The sequence below is a fragment of the Ambystoma mexicanum genome, chromosome 8, assembly GCF_040938575.1.
Source record: "Ambystoma mexicanum isolate Mex_15411 chromosome 8, UKY_AmexF1_1, whole genome shotgun sequence".
NCBI classification, from domain to species: Eukaryota; Metazoa; Chordata; class Amphibia; order Caudata; family Ambystomatidae; genus Ambystoma; species Ambystoma mexicanum.
In genome coordinates this window covers 1,160,155,030-1,160,174,523 of record NC_090929.1, presented here as the reverse complement: position 1 = coordinate 1,160,174,523, position 19,494 = coordinate 1,160,155,030, and the positions used below count along the sequence as shown (strand labels likewise).

Sequence of the window (19,494 nt, the reverse complement as noted above, 5' to 3'; positions counted from 1 at the left end):
TTTGAAGGTCAGAGTGGAGGGTGCCTGCATGTGCACCTTCTGGACTTTTTAATCCACTGTTGGCTGGGCATTGGCATTATTCTATATTGTAGTTTATCAGTGTATCAATGGCAGCAAGCTTCAAAGGACCTCAACCGGTTTCCCGTCCTATGTACATGGTCCATTTACAGCTGAAATCCTCCTTAGCTGAAGAGGGCATTAAAGATTGTCTGGGTCTCCCACTGCTATACCACCCACCCTCCCCCTAACTGGTTCTGCTGCTATTCCATCCTGCTCTGGACCATCCAAGAATCGTAAATTACACCAACTTTCCCGATTATTCATTCACTATTTATATTCCACGCAGGTTAGACTCTAGGGCACTCTGGTGCATATTGTACTTCACCACCATGTCCACAGTGAGCTAGTTACTTCCCCTGCTTCAAGCTGGTTTAGCTCCCCCCCCCTTGCCCTCCAATTTTGATTTAATTGCCCTGATTTCTGCCAGTCAGTACGTCTTCAATGTCTCTCGTGGTAGTTTGCCCGCTTTTGGGCTATCAGCTGCTGTCTGACACCTCATCTTCCCTTTCCCACCCAGTTGTCTAGGCTGAAAAATATATTTAGATAAGGTGATCTTCCACTCAGTGTCACATTCCACAATCTTTTGTGAACCAGAGCACTGGGGGTGGGGAGGGGTCACAATACCTTGTGTACCTCAAGCCTGCTTGTCTGTTAGCACAGCATTCTGTTTCAGGAAACACCATTGGGTCCCTTCCCAGGCCTCTGATTAAGCGAGAAAAACTAGTCCACAAGGTCCATGCTCTCTGGCTGTAATTCCACCATAATTTATTTTCAATTCAAATGCCAGATTGGTTTCAGCTTGCCAATTGGCAACCTACCCTAGACCACGCCCCCTCCAACCCTCAATTGATGTCCTGTTGCAATTTGTAGCGGCCAAGTGTCGTAACCCCGAGTCCTCCCATGTTTTCTAAGACCCGGGGCCTTGCCACTGTTTGTCTCTCTGGGTTGTTCTCCCAGTGGCTGAGGGTGAGGGACGGGGGGGTTGTACGTCTGTCCAACACTGTTGGATGACAGCCTTACGGCCCGAACCTGCTCCCTGTATGCATCTTATCATCCTCCTGCCCTGCTCCCCACTAACTGGGCTCTTGTTAGCCAGGTACTCTCCTTACTGATATTTTATAGGACTGTGATTGGGATCGGGCACCTTATTCTCGGGCTGGGCTTCACCATCCTAACTTCAGCCTCGAGTATTTTGCAGTCTCTCTCCGCTAGTGTCAACTGCTCCTCCTTGAGCATCACTGCTGTTCTCCTGGTGGTCATATTTCACCCCCGGTGCATGCAATTCACTGTAGTGCCCAATCTGCGGGGACAGGCTCGTGGGTGATGAATGGGGACCCCGCACCATGCATCAATTTTTTTTTTCACTCTGGTGGTCTCCTATTGACACTGTTTTTAGTACTAATCTGTTCCCATGCACTGAGCTCTATTCGATAGTCGCCACGTTGACAATTTTTTAACTTGATTCTTCCATGGATGTCATTTAGGCCCTTGCAAACCCCTTGTTACTGTGGCTTGCTTTCTCTGTCAGTACTCCATATACAAGGTGGTTTAAAAACATTCTACTTTATCACACATTTCTCATGTGGGGGGTGCACACTCTGGACACTTCTGGGCTGTAGCTACCCCTTGGCACAGTACCTTTTCCACCGGGATGTCTTGGGCACTGGCTATCCAGCAGGTATGAGAGGTGGTGGCCCTGATGAATCAATTACTGCTCCTTCCATGCTACAGTTGCCCCTCAAATTTGCTGCCCTTTTTGGCTCTGTCACATCGGGGGGGGGGGAAGAGGGCGTGGATTCTGTAGATCTTTGGGTGTGAATTGTTCATCTTAGATTCCTTCTCCAACAATGTACTAGTTTGGAAAAAGGGAGCGGTCTGTCAAGAGATTACAGGAGAGATCTAGATTTTCAAATTGTATGTAGTTTAGTATACACTTAACTACTGATAGTAATATATAGTCTTCAATGAAGCTCATGCTATGTTGAATGTTCTCTAGATTTTGTTTGCCACTCATGCTATTCATTGGAATCACGATTTGGTTTTGCATTAGTGGGCAGCTCTAAGGAATATGGATATTTAATTATAAATAAGGCCAACCATTTCCGTGTGCCCTAGCCTAGACTAATTGAAGGCCTTTCCTCTCTTGGAAGGCTATAAACCCACTTGGATGGTGGAGTGTATTATGTAGTCATTGATGCCACACCTTTGCCTTTGCGTCCATACTTGATCTGTGGGCCATATCTTTGCAGAATCCTAATGGAAAGTTGTTGGGACTGAATTTTTTTTTTGGGGGGGAGGGTGTCTTGTACCATTTAAGAGACCCTAAAACTCTGCTTTTTTTTCCTGTATATTTTCACTTTAATTTTGTGGCCAGAAGTACTTCTATTGAAATGTCCCTGCAACACTGTTACATGTGCTGTGCTATGGTAGCACACATTTCTTAGGTTGGCTGGAGATGGGGTGGGGGGGGGGGGTGAATGGAGTGCTTTTTATGTTTGTACCATGGTGACCCATTATAAGATTAGGCTGGTGGCAGCTATAATGTATTTTGACTTCACTCAGTTCTTTATGCGACCATGAGCCATTAATGTACCAGTGTGGTAACTATTGGGGGGTGGAGGGGGGTTACTAATGTGTTTAAGCTTCAACCCCATGTCTGTTTTGGTCATTCCTTTGGTGTATGGGACCATGAGGCAGGCCTACAGTGGCCACTGGCTATGTGGACTCGCGTTGCCCAGCTCTGCACCCTCTGGGGCTTGCATTGGCCTACCGTGGGTTTTATTCCAAAGATGAGCCAATGCACTCGTGTAGTTCATCTGTTTGGTGGGTTTTTGGCGGGCATCTTGATTTGGCTTCCTGTGAACCTGTTGTGAGATTACTTTATTATAATGCACCTATACTCAAGCATTTCGAGGTGCAACCAGGCAAGGGAGGGCAAAACAAGACCAATGATTTTACTAGGCCTATTAGACCTATTACATTAAGGACAAGTGGGGGAGGGGAGCAGTGCACCCAGAGCAGCAGTGCCCCGAGTAGTGCAAGCGCCTCCTTGGAGAATTTCACCCAGGTAGCGCAAGGACGGTCAGGAGGCAAGTGCGAGGGACTGGACAGGGGGACCGGAATTTAGGGAAGGAGGGAAGGTGGGGGAGGGGGTGCTGGTGTCTTGCATGGCTCAGACGAGCACCGTCAGCATAACTGTGCAGGAGGAGGCAAAGGTTAGCAGAGGAGAGGCAGAGAGAAGGAAGAGAAGAGGAAGGTCTTGAACTTCTGGCATTTGAGATCCGTCTGAAGGCAGGGAGGCCATGCCAGAGGGAGGCACCTGCAGAGGAAAGAGCTACCACCCAGTCTGTTTGGAGAAGCGACTCACGCACAGTAAATTGGAAGTAGATGCAGTCCCTGAGCTTGAGGCCAAGGATGTGTCGCGCAGTTCTATTCTGGATAAGTTGAAGAGGTTGGAGAGTAGAGGTAGGAAGATTGAGACTGTTTCAGTAGTCTAGTTTAAATTAAAGAGTATCAGGGCTCTGGAGACGTTGAGCCTCTGGGTGGAAAGTGATGGTGTGAAAGCTGGAGCAGGGTTCCCACTGAGGACGATCTGTCTTACTGGCATTAAGGCAGAGATCATTAGCAGCACACCAGGACTGAATTGCGACAGTCGGGGAGGGGGGCGGGGGGGAATGGAGGAGTCGTCATCTGCGTAACACAAAGCTGGAGGTGAAGGCAGAGATCCTGTGGGCCAAAGGGGCCATGTACACATTGAAGACCCAGGGGGGTAGATTAGATCCATGGGGAACACAATGTAGAGAGGCTGATGGCGGAGAGAAAGAACCCAGGTTCCACTTGGGAAGGATGATCGGAGAGGGGACGCTAGCCATGCCAGGGCCTGCTCTGATTCCCAGGGTACCACGCAGACTGGAGATAAGGATGTTGTGGTTTGCCATATTGAAAGCGGGGGAGAGGTCAAGAAAGATGAGGACAGGGAGTGGCTCAAGATTTGAGAGTGCGTCTTCACAGATGTTCAGAAGAGCAGTTTCCATGCCTCTGGTGCTCCAAGGCAGACTGGTGGCTATGGAGACAGCCAACAGATTCAGTGTGGACGGTAAGGTGAGATGGCCAATTTTTCAAAGAGGTTTTCCCAGGAAAGGAGCGGTGGAGATCGGGCGATATTGCCAGAATGGAAATGTCGGCAGAGGGTGCACAAGAGTGCTCGAGAGGTGGGGGAAAACCTGGTGGCCAAGGAGAGGTTGCAGAGGTCTGCCAAGGCCGGAGCGAGAGTCGATGTTTTCCTTGCTGGCTTTGGAGGGGCAGGGGTACTTGTTTAGAAGAGGCTTCCATAGACCAGACTGGTCTAGAAACCCCTTAAGGTGTGACGGAGATGGGGTGGAGGTGACAGAGGGGGATGAGAGGGGAGACAAGAGATGGTGCATAGGAGGGGAAAGGATGTCCTGTTTTTTGGCAGTATGCAGCCAGGGCCATGCAAAGGGCCTGGGTAGGTGCAGTAGAGGATGTGGCTGCAGTAGGGTTAGCCAGTTCCTTGCAGACTTTGAAAAGTTCAGCTGTGTTTTTGGGTGCTGCAGGGATGCAGCCTTAAATATGGACTCTTGTCTTGGACTGGATGCAGAGTCTATATGGCCTTTGCAAAAGGCAGCAGGACAGCTTGTCGGAGGGTGCACCTGAAGATCCCAATTTCCGTTCCATTGCCCTGCACTTGTGTGTTTTCAGGTCCGCCAAATCAGAGACGTACAAAGAGGTGCACTTTTGTGGCAGGCTGCAGTCGTATCCTCATGAGGGGGGCACATATGTCAAAGTGTTGGAGATGGAAAGTGAAAGTTAGGGCTGCATCCGGGTGGAAGTCCGCCACAAGAGGAGAGTAGGTAGAGGCAAAAGCAGCCACTGACAAACATTTCATGGGTCGGGTAACCTTGAAGGTGGGAGGCAATGCAGGGTGTGCTGGTGCTAAAGGTGAAGAAAGCTTCAAGTGAGAAGAGTGGCCCGTCCAGGAGCGTGGAAGTGAGAGGGAAGTCTGTGGAGATTGTGGTGATTTGCGAATAAAATCCATTCAGTCTGTTAATCCATAAAAGACTACATGGAGCGTGGCATGGGATCGGGGACCTGCACTGTTTTAAAGTTGAAAGGCTGAGTGAGGCGAGGGGGTGGGGGTGGTGGGTAGTTGAGATTTGTTCAGTTAACTGAGGCAAACGTTTTATAAAGAAATGGAAAAACTGTCACTGCCTTTGGAATTCTATTTTCTCCTGAGTGGAATTAATGAATTGCTTGCAAATCTTCTTCAGACTCAACATTCAAGTTGCCTTTTATTAGCTTCTGTAAGTGTTGCCGCCGTACTTGATTTAAATAGATAGGATTGTTCTGTGGGGAGGTAAAGATTTGGCCTTTTAACATGGTTGTATAAAAATCTTCATATAGATTTTGTAGGGTTCTTCTGACATCAAATTACTGTCTGGGTTTTTTTAGCTGGCGTATATAATTAATAAATTTAAAGAGGCATAACATTTCTTAGTGTGTAGAATGGATGTTGTGTATCCATTTCCCCTCTAGTAAAATATCTGTGTATTGATGGCTTAGTGTGCAGAAGAGCTCTACTTTTTGGAAAAAGAAATTAGCCCCTGTACATTTGGAAAAATTATTTGTCTCCATAGTGAGCATGGGGTGGTTGCCGATCTTGGAAGTGAAAAAGTTTGATCTAAACTGCAGTAATCGTACAAATATTGCAGTATAGATTAAGCTTGACATCCTGTACCCACTCGTCATCTGAGCGAAAAATGCTATCCGGCTTCTAAGTGTTCAGTAATGAGTAATGGACGCTGGGTCAGAACCAGGGTTCGTTGTAAGTGTTAGATAAAGGCAATCTAACAAGAAATGATCCTAGATCTTCTCACACTCAGCAATTTCATAGGAGCAGATCTTAACCCAATCAAAAATAGTCTAGACTCAAACCTATACTCAAGGTTGAAATGGAGTAGTAATTATGAGAATCGGTATTTCAACAAAGGAGCCGGTGATTGTCTTCGAACACTCCATATAAAAGTGGAGTACATCCAGGGTCTGGGTTTTGATATACTACAATGCTGGTACGCAGTATATTTATAGGAATCCAGTCTAAGTTAATAATCTAGAAGGGCCAAACAGGCTCAGTGGTTTTTATCAAAACATCTTCCAATAACCATACAAGTGTAAATCCTACTATAATGAAAAGGTGAGTAGTGGGATAATATCTTGTTGGCCTCGTATTGTTTGACCTCTTCTTGCATTTCGCAGTGCATATGGGTTATGATGCGAGTTGGTACGGTGCCATTCGGCCTACCTCCCTCCGTCTATATATAGGGAGTTCATCCAGGAACCATCTCAACCTTATTTTCCCCTTAACTATGGGGCCCCCCTTAGATCTCTGCTTTCCACATCAATCTCCTGTGTGCCCCGTCTAGTCCTCCTGCTCCCTTGACATATTTTCTCAGTGCTGTAGGCTATTCTTAGTTTAGCTGCTTTTAGGGGAGGTGATGGTATTGGCCTTTATCAAATATATGGATCTAACCGTTCCCAGCATCTGTCCGCTTGTTTCATTATCCTTGCGGCGCGTTTGAACGCAGCACGGTACACAGCGCAGATCTTGGATAATAGTTTGGTCCAATGTATCTTTTTGGATAGAGAGCTTCTCTTCCACGAATACTGATTTTGCGTGCCGTAAAGGCATGTTGCCCATTAATCTGCGGGCAAGCTCATCCCCATGCCGGTCAATGCCATAGCATGGTGTCAGGGGGTCAGTGTAAGGTGGGCCCCCTTATTTGTGATCGATTGATGAATCATACACCAATAGGTCTGGTGTGGGCCGGACTATAGTACCCATCACTGAGCATCCACGCCATCATGCTGGTGTTTGGGGTCATAACTATCCTAGATAGTTTATCCAGGGTTTAATGGGTTTGGTGAATAATCTTAAATTGTATTTATCTGTTTTTGATATTCAGGGACATCTTTGGTATGGCCGTGAAATAATCGTATATATCACTGGTATTTCTTCCCACATTGTTTGGAATAGACCTGGCATAAAACATGCAAAGTCATGGGAATCTAACTGTGTTTCATCTCTATTTCGCAAGGGTTTGGGTTAGCTTGCCGGCTAATGTCTGTAGTGTATTTTGCAATTACGGTGTATAGCGTCCGATATTGAAGCCAGTTTCCCCATAGTAAGGCCCAATATGTGGCGTGCAGTTAAAAGGCATTACCTGAATTCATGGCAATATATAGTGAAACCCAAACTATAAAAGCGCACATAAGCTGCTCCATGTAGGCGACAATTTAGTGTCTATAACTTGTTGGGGTTGTAGTTTATGAAACACTTGTGTATAGGCGCGTTATAAATGCCATATCATATATCATTGTACAATTGTCGGTCCAATTATAGGATGCAATTTGATTTGCCATGGCAGTTTAGTCTCGGAAATAGCCGTGTTCTCTATCTGGGTCAATGGATGCATCATAACTAGTTCCAACCTCTTCCAGCTAGCTGTGGCATTGGAATCTAGCCATAGTTTCGTCCAACGTATCTGTGCTGCTTGGTAGCCCTTCCATGAGGGTAGCGCCAAGCCTCCATCGGATTAAGCTGATTGGAGAATTGTCATTTGTAAGCGTGGTTTCTCCCCCGCAATATACCTATTTGAAATGGCGGTATTCAGATCTTTATACATCTTAGGGGTGCGGCTGGATGGTAGCATCATAGCAAGATATATTCATTTCAGCATGGAGTTAATTTTAATGGTGTTTATTCTACCCGTCATCGAGGGTAAGGTTTCCACAGCTGGGTGCGCTCAAGAATATGTGGGTAGTTTTAAGTCCTGGAGCTCGGATATAAGCACTGTTACCCCAAGATATCTTATGTGGGGCAGCTGCAACTGGAATGGGGCAGCTCCACCCAGGTGCCATGGGATATCAGGACGTAGTGGTTGGATCTCGGATTTGCCCCAGTTGACTTTGAATCCTGCCATTGGGCCATATTCCTGTAAAAGGTATCTGACTCTTGCCAGTGAGGTTGGGCATTGGCTGACGTATAACAAGTTGTTTGCATTAAAGTCCTTCTATTCCTTGTCAAGCCAGGTTGGTGCGTAATTTGATGGCCAGTGGTTCGATGGGTGGGGTGTATAAAAGGGGTGATGGCATGCAGCCTTGTTGCGTACCTGATTGATTGGAGATTAAACGGGGGAGATGTTATGCCCAGTTTGTGACCAGATGCCATAGGCTCAGTATAACACAGTAGGATTGATAAAGGAGCTGTATTCTGCCAGGACAAAGAACATATTCCCATTGGACTTTGTCAAAAGCCTTTTCGGCGTCTATGGCCAGAACGGCATCTCCTGGGTCTGACTCTCCTGCAATAATGTGTAGTAATCTACGTATATTGTCACCGAGTCTATTTCGGATGAAGCCAATTTGATGTGTTCATCAATCAATCAAGCATGGTAATATTCAATTTTTTTGTGCCAGACATTTTGCTAGGATCTTGGTCTGAGTTAATTAACGATATTGGGCAATGAGAGCTGCATTCGTCTGGGTCCCGGCTCTTACCACTGTTTACTGCCAACATCGTCTGCAGTAATTGTCCCCGAAGTGTCGCCTCAGCTAACACTATTTCTAATCTAGGTGCCGGTATGTCCACCATGACTTTAGATTCCATCCGGTCCACAGGCTTTACCTGGAGAAAGTGAAATAATTGCATGGTCGATTTCTGCCGCCGTAATGGGAGTGTCCAGTCTATCCTGCTGAATGCTAGAGCTTTTTGGTAGGACAATGGATCCTATAAAGTCGCATATGTCTATTTGTCAGTGGCTTAGGAGCTGTTTAGTTCCTTATTTGCAAAGCGGCATTAATTCTGTCATCTCCCAATAGAAGGGTGCCATTATTGAAGCAATTGTTTGTACAGTTTGTTTCAACACCAGAGCCATCTGATGGAGTGGTCTGTAGCTGTTTAATGTTTGGGTCCAGCAAATATAGGATTTTTGGGTGCATAGTGATGAGATCAACTCGCCTTAAGTGTGTTAGGGTCAGGATCTGCTGTTCATGTCTGCTTTTGCTGGGTCTTTGTGTAGCTGTTTCTTGCCCCCCCCCCCTCCATATTTTTAATTTGACCATCTCTATATGACTTGCCCTCTTGTATAGGCTTTAAAGGCGTCCCAGCATGTGTATAGTCGTATTCAGGATTTAGGTTAGTAAGCCAGAATGATTTTCTAAGAAATCTGGATGGCCCAGTGCCCTCGTACTGAGGCGCCATGTCAGGGTTTTGCCGATGGCTGGAAGATGTAAGTGTAGCCGTACTGGTGCATGGTCTGACAGTGGTAGGGAGTATATTGCAGTCTTCTACTATATGTAGGTTGTTAGCTGGAGTAACCGGTGATCAATGTGAGAGTAACTACCATGACTGTGGGGGGGCGCGAGGGGAGGTATAGTCCCTCGGGTTGTTGCATCTCTCAATCTTAAATTGGTCATTAGCATCTGCAAGGCATCCTGTTTTCTTGGTCACTGAATTGATTGCACTGGCACTTTGCTGATCTAGCGCCGGATTAATGGCCAGATTGGGTGGGGCGGGGGTTTGGATGGGGTGGCTGGCTAGTGGTTTTGGTGGATTTTTCCCTTTGCCACGAAGGTGGTGCTGGGGAAGAGGTGGGAGGTAGCATCTGTGTTCCTGTTGGCTCAGCATGGGCAAAGTCTACCAGGTTCCGCTGTTGAAGAAATAATCGTGCTTCCCCTGGTTCGTCAAAGTAGTGCCCTTATCTTTCTAGTTGACTGCACCATATTGCAAGACACTTTAAATGGTCTATTCAGTGCAGCAAAGATGGGCTTGAAGTTCTTTCAGCACCGAGAAACCTCTGCTGGGTAGTCCTTAACGAGTCTAACAGTAACACCGCCCATTTTTACTTGGTCAGCTGCCCTGTAGGCCTTCAGGATGGCCATTTTGTGTTGAAAATGGAGTAGTTTTGCAATCACTGTGTTCTTCTGGCACTGTTTTTGGGGTAGGGGCACGGTGGATCCTTTCAACCACATATTCTCTCGCATTGTCTATATGGATACATCATGTAGGAAGTTATAAAGGCCTCCAGATCGGGACCCTCAATTTTCAGGGAGGTCCATCACCTGAAGGTTATTGCGTCAATCTATTTTCTTGGCCTTCCAATTGGTTACCTAGTCTCTGTACTTCCTTAATGGTGCCGTACAGATCAGTCCCTTTGGGAGTTATCCTTCAGGGCGCTTATTCGCTGTTTTGGGCATTTAATCTCGTCTGAACTTCCTGAAGATCCCTCTTAAGGTCTTGGAAGGTGGTGTTAGTTTCTAGGGTCCGTTGGCCAATGATTTTCATTTTCACCAAAATGGCCTGGAATTGTCAGAACATCCATCTCGGACTGGTGACTTGCCGAGCGACGCAATGGGGGTGTCTGTGAGACGCACTGTGATCTCTGGCCAATTCAGTCTGTGGCATATCACTCGATCAGTCACTCCAATAGGGATGCCTACGCCACGATTCTATAGCTGGATCTGGTCGTATGTGAGTTTCTGGTTTTGTGGTTGTGCGTCCTTCTGCATGTCGAGTAGAGCTAATTAGATGTGAGGGTAGTATTTCATGTACTCCGGTAGTGCGTTTAGTCAGGGGTGCGAGTGTCTGTATTCGGCAGGGCGAGGCATAAGGTAGAGTCGGTAGGGTTTCCAGGCCAATGGTGCTGGCCCCACAAAAGAGCTATATATTTAATAGCCGGCCACCACCATCTTGGAGTGAAAATGTGGTAGTAGGCAAGCCGGATTGTCTTTGGATGCCCTCCCCGAAGTTGCTGCGCATTCTTGTAATATTTGAAACGGGGTCTTCCTGGGTGCATGCTTTATTCACTGACCTTTGTTGCTCTAATAGGGTGAACCACTCCAGCGTTGGTATCCAGCATTGCAAGGCCCTATGAAAGAGCTTTGTAAATGGCAATCTAATGTCTATACCCTCTCATAACGCATGTGAATCCTCCTTGCATCGCTCTCCAGGTGGGTTGCAGTGAACGGTTTAGTTGATTGTCTGCAAGTGCCTTTTCCAGGGTTGCCACGCGTTCCTGCACCATTGTGATGGAACCATCCCTTCAGTGTGCGCGCCTTGGATCAACCTCCATTCTTGTGAAGTGAGCCGGTAAACTATGAATAAAGTCACTGGTTTTTCTGTTTCCCCTTTTCCTTCTATGCACTGAGTCTTTGGATGGCGTCCTGGGCTTACCGTGCACAGCATGGTTTTTTTCACAGCCGGTGAATCCGGATGTTTATCCGCTACTCGGCTGCAGAATTCAGGCGTCGGAGGTAGCGTTCGTCAGACATGAATACAGCTACCATAACTGCATGATCAACAATACAGCTTCTGTCTCCTTGACTGGGTTTGTGCGCAGCTTCGTCACAGGTGGAGGCAAATGGGCGGTCATCGCTGATTAACTTCAGTGTCCCTGCTCCATAGTTGTTTGAAATCAGGTTGCGCCTTAAGTGTTGCCCAACCTTGTGATCCATTTTGTGTATGCTAGATGTATTTTTTTTAGAAAAATCTATTTGGATAAATGTCAGTCTGTGGCGGAGCTCCATCAACCTGCGGTCCTCTTCCTCTGGCTCTAGAGCCCCTGCCACCCCTCTCTACCCCACTCTACCCCCCCCACACCTCCCAAGTCTCAGTCATTGACTGTAAGGCTACTTCAAATTTGTATTATGTTTGGCCTTGTGTTCACCTGTGGCAATTTTGACACTTTGCCAACTGACTTATCAATGGCTAAAAGGTGCAGCACCGTGCCAGCTTGATCATTGAAGATGTTGAAATCCCAGTTTTCCATGTTTGTTGCCTCTTATTGAGGTCCTCAACCATGTGATGAAATCCCACTTTACAAAATATCCTTTTTATATAGCTACAAAATGGTTTTATATAGCATTTATTCAAAACATAAAATAAGCAGTGTCGCATAGCAATTTGCTATGCAATTCTGTAGGTTTGCTAATCAATTGAACACTTGTCTAGCAAAGTCAGCTATTTAAGTTGCCCTCTTCAATGAAAGCACAACTTGCCTTGCAGTTCTCTCTTGCCCTCGGTGCTCTCTTGACCCTCTTCTCACTGTTCACTTCAAGTGCTAATGGAGGTAAAGTGCAGCAGTAATCCTATACTCCACTCTTAAGTGTCAAAGGCATGTGCTAGGCAAGAATTTCTGTTTCAAATAATTGCAAACTCGAAGTAATCGGAATTATACTTTTATTACGCTTTCTATATCCTGTCTGGCAAAGACCAGTATGTCAACTCTATAAGACAGTCATGCAATTCCATTCCTAAAATTAAGTTGTTAGAGTGCATAATGACAGTATTGATATTGTGAAACCCCATCATGTTCATGCTTTAGAGTAAAGTTTAGGTTAGTGTCTGAATTTCATCGTGCCACTATTTCTCCAGCATGGGGTCTGGCATGGATTCACATGCTCATGAATATTCCCCGTCGTCAGGCTGGGAATCCTCGGTAAAGAAAAAACCAGTATCAGTTTCGTTTCTGATCTGTCTTTCGTAGCAATAACCAATCACTGGTCTCTGCGTCATACTGACCACAGCCAATGACTGCCCTCTACCTAAGCACCGCCTCTGGCAGCCATCTTCAGATTTTTACCGCACGTTCATGTGTTGGGATCCTCGTGCTATTGCTCTCGAGCGTTAGTGCTATTTTTTTCGCGCTTTTTCACAAAAAACTTCGATTCTTTCGGTCAAAAGAGCCTCAAGCTCCACCGATCCTACATCCGATCAACGGGGACCCGTGTCGGATTCGTCTGTGCCCCTCAAGGGTGAAGATTCGTCGAGCTACACTTCGGAGGACTCCAGAAGCTTCTCAGGCCCGGTCTCGGAGATGGCCCAGGAGAAGGGAAGCTCGACGCCCGGAAAGCTGTTCAGGGTTTGCCCTGGATGCCAGCTGCAGAACGTCTTTAAGGAGGACGAACACTCTTTCTGCCTTTACTGCCTTCATGAGGACAAAACGCACGTGGAGAAGGACTGTGCGTTTTGCGGCAACATGTCGGAACGGACCATGAAGGACCGTCATCAACGTCTCGCCAACTGGCTGGAGGGTAAGAGCCCGTCTGGCGAGAAGAAGAAGAAATCCGAGCGGTCTTCTAAGACCTTTGAGGGCGCCCCGGCGACGGGGGCCCAACATAAGGCCAAGCACCGCGAGTCCGCTGGCACCGGGAGCGCCGAACGGTCGGGCTCTACGGGCGCCAGGCAGGGCGCACCCTCCCCGGCACCATCAACCACGAGCCAACGCTCTGGGTCGGGTAAGAGGAAGGCCGAGCACCCGGCGAAGCTCCTGGAGAGGCCCCGGTCGAGCTCTAAGGCAGAGGAGGAGCGTGGCAGTGCCCCCTCCCTCAAGGATAAGGCGGTGAGCGCACCTAAGGTGGTGAAGGCCTTGATCCATCCGACCAAGCCCTCTATCGAAACGGTCGCGGCGGCCCTGGCCCAGCCTGTGGAGGCTGCACCAGTGGTGGCGACCTCAGGGCCCAGAATCTCCCTGCCTCCTCGGAGGGAGTCTTCTTTTGTGCCCATCGATAGGACCCCCGTGAAACCCTCCGTGGGGAAGAAGGGGGGGCAGGGCGTCGTCGTAGATTCGGCCTCAACCTCAGAAGAGGAGCTGATCGAGGTCTTAAGCCACGGCCTAGGCGTGGAACAAGACCAGCCCGTAGGAATGGGCCCCGACGCAGGTGACGACGACATCGTCGAGGATACCGACGGGGCCCCTGCTCGCCCGTCGGATTCCCCTCTGCCAGCGCCGCGAGACAACTCGGTGGCCATTTTGTTGGCCATACAGTCCTTATGCACTGAGATAAGGACGAGGCTACCGTTACCGACGGAGGAACCTCTCCCGTCGGGGGATCCAGAACCGGGACCTTCTGGTGTTCCCCCTACCAAGAAAAGAAGGATCCATCCTCCACCTCCTTTTCAACCGTCGCGCCCCGTCCAGCCCTCCTCCCCGTCCACCCGAGGGGATGATACGGGGACTGACACGGCGGCGACGGGTACGGACGACGAGGCATACGACGAGGATTTTCCGTCGTCGCCTCCCACCAGGACTTCTCCGCCCGACGAGATCTGATCTTTCCACTCCATGATCTCCAGGGCTTCCGAGCTTTTCCAACTCTGCCCTGAGGAGAAGAAAAAGGAAGGCTTCCTTTATCAGCGGCGCGAGGCCAAGAGGAAGACGGTCCTCGCAGTGCCTCTGTTGGACGACATTTGGGATGAGGGCCTTTCCCTCCTCAAGAACCCTTCCACGACGCCAGCTAGAAGAGACCGGTACGAGAAGAAGTACCGGGTCCCGGACACGGCCCCCCTGTGCCTCCGGGCGCAGCCCACCCCGGACTCCGTCGTCTCCGCGGCAGCCAGGAAGAAAGCGGGGGGGGGTGCGGCCTCCACATCGACTTCCCCGCCGGACGGCGAGGGAAAGAAATTGGATACTATGGGACGTAGAGTCATCTCGTCGGCAGCGACGACGATTAAAGCGGCCAACGCCTTGGCTATCGTGGCCCGCTACGACAGGGAGCTCTGGTACAAGATGGCTCCCCTGCTGGATTTTCTGCCGGACGACAAGAGGGCGGAGGCCCTTGAGATCCTCCAGGAAGGTGAAGTGGCTTCGGACCACGCCATCACCATGGCGACGGACATCGCCGACGCGGGGTTCCGCCAGCTGGGCAACGGCGTTTGCCTTCGACGTCGTGGATGGCTCAAAGCTACGGACTTTCGGCAGGACGTCCAGACCAGAGTCCTGGACATGCCCTTCGACGGGAACAACCTGTTTGGGAAGACGGTGGACGATTCCCTCCAGGCCATCAAGGCGGATACTGAGACGGCCCGGGCCCTTGGAGTCCTGCAGCAACGACGGACGCCCTTTCGGAGCGGCGGAGGCAAGGGCGCCTCCAAAGGTTCCGGCGGCGGTTTCTCTTCCTACCGTCATGCGGCCCGCTCGTCGTCGCAAGAGGCCTACAGAGGACGAGGCAAGTCTAGCGGACCCCGCCGTCGTCGCCAAGGAGGTCAAGGCGGCAAGGCCGCGTCCAAGCAGGATTCAACCGGCCGTGGGGTCTGGCCCCCACCGAAGCACCCCGGTGGGAGGCCGGCTGGCGGGCTTCGTCAGCGTGTGGGAGTCCATCTCCACCGACCGTTGGGTGCTGGACGCCCTGGCCCGGGGCCACGCGCTCGAGTTTCAAAGAAGGTGCCCGCGCGTCCCCCCCGTGGCCAGGAAAGAACTTCACCTCCAGGAGAAGTTGAGGGACGTGAAGGCGATGCTCAGAAAGGGCGCCATCGAACTCGTCCCAAAGAGGCTTCGGGGCTCCGGAGTCTACTCGCGATACTTCCTCGTCAAGAAGAAGACGGGAGGATGGCGCCCCATCCTAGACCTGCGACGGCTGAACAAGTTCATCAAGGCGCAGAAGTTCCGGATGGTCACCCTACAGCACGTCCTGGGTCAACTGGAGGAAGGAGACTTCCTATCGTCGTTGGATTTGGAGGATGCCTACTTCCACATTCCAATCCTAAAGGGGCACCGAAAATTCCTCAGGTTCGTGGTCCAAGGGCGTCATTACCAGTTCAAAGCCCTTCCCTTCGGACTACGGTCGGCACCCAGGGTATTCACCAAGTGCCTCGCACCGGTGGCGGCGCAGTTGCGCCGCGAGGGGATCCACGTCTACCCCTACCTGGACGACTGGCTCATCCGCGCCAAGACGAAGGAGCTCGCCGTGGTCCACACAGCAAGGACCGTCCAACTCCTCACGGACCTGGGATTCTCCGTGAACTACGCCAAATCCCACCTGGTGCCCGCGCAAGTCGCACTGTTTCTGGGAGCGAGGCTCGACACAGTGTCCCTTCTGGCCTCCCCGTCGGAGGAGAGGACCAGGACCATCTTGGGCAAGGTGCAACGGATGTTGGTGGCCGACGCGGCCAAAGTGAGATCCATCAAGTCCCTCCTCGGGATGATGTCTTCCTGCATCTACCTCATTCCCATGTGCAGGCTCCGGATGCGCCCGTTGCAAGAATTCCTGGATGCGCGCTGGATCCAGACGACGGGCAGCTTCGAAGAAAGGATCAAGCTCGACGAGAGTTTCCGACGAGCGATACGGTGGTGGGGCACCCGCGCGCATCTGACGGCGGGCATGGACTTCCAGACCCCAGCCCACCAGGAGACTGTGACCACGGATGCCTCCCTGGAAGGGTGGGGAGCGCACACCGAAAATCTGCACGCGAGGGGACTCTGGCTCCCGACGGAGAAGTCCCTGCATATCAACGTCCTGGAGCTCCGTGCAGTGTTTTGGGCCCTCAGGTCCTTCCTTCCGTCCCTGAAGGGCAAGGTGGTGAGGATCTTCACCGACAACACCACCACCATGTTTTACATCAGGAAACAGGGCGGAACCAGGTCCCCAGCGCTGTCCAAGGAGGCGCAGGACTTGTGGCATTGGGCCGTCGCCCAAGGGATTTTTCTGGTGCCGTTTCATCTGGCAGGGATAAAAAACACCATCGCCGACTCACTCAGCAGGGAGCTGCGCTCGTGCCACGAGTGGGAACTACGGCAGGATCTGGTGGATCGCCTCTTCCGACGGTGGGGCACACCCCAGATCGACCTGTTCGCGACGGCGACGAACACCAAGTGCCGGAGGTTCGCCAGCAGGTTTCCCCAGACGAGGAGCATGGGCGATGCTTTCTCGTTCCCCTGGGAGGGCCTGTTCCTCTACGCGTTCCCTCCCTTGCCTCTGCTAATCCGGCTCGTCAACCAGCTCAAGAGGTCACGGTGCAGGATGATCCTCGTCGCACCTGCGTGGCCGAGGCAGATATGGTTCCCCGACCTTCTGGACTTGTCAGCGTCCCCGCCGATCAAGCTGCCGGCGGACGCGGATCTACTCTCCAGGGAAAGAGGCGCCATCCTCCACCACGACCCGAAGTCGCTGAACTTGCAGGCCTGGCTCCTGCAGCGCTAGAGTTTGGAGGATACGACATACCGGCCGATTGCAGAGAGGTTCTTGCAAAGGCCAGGGCGTCCTCGACTCTTAAATGCTACGGACACAAATGGAAGAGGTTCTCTGTCTGGTGCCACGCACAGAAGATTAACCCTCTACGGATTACGGCTCCCCAAGTACTGCCGTACCTGCTGACGCTGGCCAAAGCTGGGCTGGCACACGCGTCCATCAAGATTCATCTTGCTGCGATCTCCCGATACACCAGAACCACGGGTCGGACGTCCTTGTGGTCTCATCGTCTGGTGAAAGAGTTCATGAAGGGACTATTCAGATCGTTCCCGCCGGTGAAGGCTCCGGCCCCGGCGTGGGAGCTCAACGTGGTGCTGACCAAGCTCATGGGACCTCCGTTCGAGCCTCTGCACTCGGCCCCGTTGAAGTTTCTATCGTGGAAAACAGCTTTTCTTGTGGCCATCACCTCCGCACGACGAGTGGGAGAGATCCAGGCCCTTTCCTGCAAGGCCCCGTACTTAACTTTCCACGACACCAGGGTAGTGCTCAGGACGCACCCCTCCTTCATGCCCAAGGTACCGTCGGACTTCCATCTCAACGAACCCTTGGTGTTACCTGTGTTCTTCCCGTCGCCTTCGTCGCCGGCTGAGAGGACTTTGCACTCGCTGGATGTAGCTAGAGCGCTGAAGTTCTACGTGGACCGCACGAAGGGTTTTCGGAAGACGTCACAACTCTTTGTGAACTTTGGACCTGTCAATCAGGGGAAGGCTCTCTCAAAGGCTTCCATCTCCAGATGGCTCTCCGGCTGTATCATGTACTGTCACCGGTTGGCAAACCGACCGCTGCCTGGCCGTCCGAGAGCCCATTCCACCAGAGCGATCGCAGCTACCACGGCGTTCCTATCTGGTGTGCCCCTGCTGGACATATGCAGGGCTGCTACGTGGAGGTCGACGCACACCTTCACGAAATTCTACTGCGTCGACCGGGATTCCAGGGAGGAGTCCAGGGTCGGCCAAGCAGTGCTGCGCAACCTGTTCGCCTGAGGTGGGCCTGGTGAGGAGGTAAGATGCTTAATGTTGAGTTGATGTGTTGCTTAATGTTGAGCCTTTGCCACCTCCCGTGGTTGTGCATGTGTGTACTGCTATGTATTCTTTATTCATGAGCATGTGAATCCATGCCAGACCCCATGCTGGAGAAGGAACAAGTTACTTACCTGTAACTGTTGTTCTCCAGCATGGGTCTGGCATGGATTCACATGCGAACCCTCCCACCTACCCCTCTGCGGCTCTTCACTTGGTCATACTGCCACTTCACGTGCTTCCAAATCTGAAGATGGCTGCCAGAGGCGGTGCTTAGGTAGAGGGCAGTCATTGGCTGTGGTCAGTATGACGCAGAGACCAGTGATTGGTTATTGCTACGAAAGACAGATCAGAAACGAAACTGATACTGATTTTTTTTTCTTTACCGAGGATTCCCAGCCTGACGACGGGGAATATTCATGAGCATGTGAATCCATGCCAGACCCATGCTGGAGAACAACAGTTACAGATAAGTAACTTGTTCCTTCATTTTGCTGGGGACAATGCATCAATTTGACTAGTGACATTTTGAAAATGTACATGATCACGTGATGAAATGCTTTTGATGGCAAACCTCGTTATGTAACCTGCAGGTTGCATACATCTTGCAACTGGTACTCGACCCATGGCTCCTTGAAAATCTACATTATCACCCTGTTGCTCATTTCATGTCTTGGGTACAAATAAATTCTGGTGACATTAACAGTATTAGTACAAAATTGCTAATCAAATCGGTCTGTTTGCTAATCAAAAACATTTTCATTAGCAAACTCTGCTAATCAATTTTTGAAAACGAATTTATGCCTTTATTTCAAATCCTTCAATATCGGGGCAATGTCCTTTTTAATTGCTGGGGCACAGGCTCCAATGTGGCAGATGCCCCTTTAGACTGTTTGTGGCGTTGGACGTGTTTCTTTAGGCATGTCATACATAGTCTGATCTTTAATATCGGGTGATTTACTCTGTTTGGCCAATAGGACCTGGGCAAATGGCTTTATTAAGTTGGACTAGACTATGAAATTACAACTATAACAGCCAGTTGTCCTGAGCAATGCATCATCCCAGGTTGCCTCTTTTGCGTTACTGATGTTGTGCAGTTCTTACTGTGGCAGCCTGAAATCAGCCACTCCAGGAAAGCAAAGAGGACGTTGTCCACACCTCTGCCTCTAACCCTAGCTGCTTTCCCCATGTTTTTCTACCAGTTTCCAGACCAGGTGTCTGGTAGTGCTTGTGAGCCTACCAAAGGGCTCCACCTCAAGGGGCCGCAAGCATCAGGGTGACCGATCCAGAATGGGCAAACCTGCCTTAATCCCTCAATTGGGCAGGTAAAGCAGCTGCTTCAATTATGTTGCACCACTCCGCTAATATGAGCCTT

General features: G+C 50.3%; 1 protein-coding gene across 2 annotated transcripts in view; it reads left to right on the top strand.

Moving 5' to 3' along the window:
- The window catches only part of UBE2D1 (ubiquitin conjugating enzyme E2 D1), a 370,982-nt gene that overhangs the window by 213,092 nt on the left and 138,396 nt on the right, over nucleotides 1-19,494 (top strand). The gene's annotated exons all lie outside the window — the stretch shown is intronic.